This window comes from Schistocerca americana, chromosome X (assembly GCF_021461395.2).
Source record: "Schistocerca americana isolate TAMUIC-IGC-003095 chromosome X, iqSchAmer2.1, whole genome shotgun sequence".
Classification (NCBI taxonomy): Eukaryota; Metazoa; Arthropoda; class Insecta; order Orthoptera; family Acrididae; genus Schistocerca; species Schistocerca americana.
Window position 1 is genome coordinate 392,600,003 of NC_060130.1, and position 2,555 is coordinate 392,602,557.

The 2,555-nt window shown below is 39.5% G+C and overlaps 1 pseudogene; it reads right to left on the reverse strand.

Moving 5' to 3' along the window:
- Positions 1-1,827: 1,827 nt before the first annotated feature.
- Positions 1,828-1,944, reverse strand: LOC124557397 (annotated as a pseudogene).
- Positions 1,945-2,555: the final 611 nt, after the last annotated feature.

Below are 2,555 nucleotides of genomic sequence, written 5' to 3' on the forward strand. Positions count from 1 at the left end.
CAAGACAGTTATTTTTATTATAGATCTTATTCTCGTTTTTTATGCTAAACTGCAGGTTTTTAACAACGATGGTGTTTCAAAAAACTAGAAGTATTTCCCAAATTTGAAAAGAATTACCAGCGATTTGGATTTACATGGATAGCCAGACCAAGAAAAAGTCACTGAGTTATTTTCCTTTGTAAAACATTCTTCAGTCGAAGTCTTTTCCTCGGAATTTTCTCAGTTCAAAGAGTTGTTGGAAACACTAAAATTTATTATGTATCCAGATGTAACTTCACTGGGTTGAGGTTGTCTAAATTTGATTGGTTGGATATTGAAGAAACTGAAATGCAACTGACTGATTTCCAGTCTTGTTTAATATGGACTCGAAAATTTATCGAAACAAGAAAAGAATTGGAAGTAAACGAATTAGAAGGACTGTCAGGCAATATGAAGAAAAATGCTGACACTAAAATTATATAAACGTGGAATTCAATTCGAGACACATATAGCTGCCTAAAGAAGCTGGTGTTTGCTATCGTTGCAATATTTTGATCTACCTATGCCTGCGAGTCGTTATTTTCTGAAATGAATGAATAATAAAGGCTCGTTTGTTCAAATGTTCAAATGTCTGTGAAATCTTATGGAACTTGACTGCTAAGGTCATCAGTCCCTAAGCTTACACACTACTTAACCTAAAATACCCTAAGGACAAACACACACACCCATGCCCGAGGGAGGACTGGAACCTCCGCCGGGACCAGCCGCACAGTCCATGACTGCAGCGCCTAGGACCGCTCGGCTAATCCCGCGCGGCGATCGCTTTTCATGCGCTCAAGTATAGCTTGCAGTATACTAGAAGGTACAAAGTATGCACCTAATGCTAATTATTTGACATCGAATTTTCAACAGAAGAAGTCACATTAATTTTTCTTTCATTTAGATAAACAGAAAATGTTTATTTTAAAAGTTCCGTATGAAAGGTCTATTTCTGGTTGCAGATAAAGAGTGTCAATATGGAAGTATCCAGTTTTTCTCATTAATCAGTAGAACCGAAATTTCTAAGCACTGTCAAATCTTAAAATAGGCATACATTCAAGCGCTATCATGTGTCTAAACAGACACAAAATAAAAGAAAAAAAAGATATCAAAATGAAGTTCTACTATTAGTTTGTGGCATGCCATAGCCATATTAAATATTTCTTTGGGAAAAATGGCATACAGGTGTATGAAGTTTGGTCATTTCTGCTCTAGGCTAATTGTGTGAGCCTCATCTTTCGAGGTATGTGCACCGTAGTGGAAGGATCATCATGTAGTGCCAGAGAATGAGTTATCCTACTTAAAGAAGTCTATAAATTGTGTCTTATTTTAGAATACAAAATTGCTTAAAACCCTTTGACATTACTGTGTGCTACTGGGAAATTGAAGGGCATGGCTGAAATCCTACAATTTAATTATATTGTCACATTTTCTGTTAGCACTCCAATGAATGACACCTCCCATTGCCATTTACAATTTTAAGGTGATTTGTTACATTTTTTGGCTAATCTCCCCCCCCCCCCCCCCCCCGTCCCCCCACGCACACACTACTCCAAATACTCACTTTTCAAGATCTTAATCCAAAGATGCATGTAAATACGGGGTTCATAATGTTAAATAATGCACTCCGTCTTCAGGCCACGAATGGCCTACGGAGACCATCCGACCGCCGTGTCATCCTCAGTGGAGGATGCGGATAGGAAGGACGTGGGGTCAGCACACCACTCTCCCGGTCGTTATGATGGTATTCTACGAATCGGTCAAGTAGCTCCTCAATTGGCATCACGAGGCTGAGTGCACCCCGAAAAATGGCAACAACGCATGGCGGCTGGATGGTCACCCATTCAAGTGCCAGCCACGCCCAACAGTGCTTAACTTCGGTGATCTCACGGGAACCGGTGTATCCACTGCGGCAAGGCCGTTGCCCATAGTGTTTAATAAAACCGCAGCAAATTATTTTAAGTAATGAACTATTGCTAAGTATTGAGTCTACATTGTAAAGTAAGGAACTTATCACTGTATTATTAATGTGTGGTGTCACAGTGCGTTTGAAAACAGTGACATATTCTGTAAACACTCCTACGTATGACCACTTCCCATTGCTACTTTGCTGTTTACCATCTTGGGATAATTTGCTGAAATGTCACTGATTTTCTTCCACTTTTCAAGATTTTCATCCTAAGAACCACATAAGTACGAAACTTACATGACTATAAAGATTGTCAATAGATGGTATGTTTTTGGATAATCTATATAGTTGCGTTAGAGATCCCGTGATGGATTTAGCTAAATAGGCGCCAAACATGAACATTCCACATTGAGATAGATAATGTCTAGTAGATCAATTCTTAATATGTTTGCATTGTGATCTTAACACTTGCTTCGGAAAAAAACTGGTCAACATTAAGGAATCATGCCTTTGGAGCTAAAATGTAGAATTGAGTCTTCTTCAGTGATAAAAAGACGCCATTTGATTCCTCTATAGCGCCCCCAGCGCGGGGAGGGGTGGCTACGAGCCAGGATGGTGCGAGTGGGAG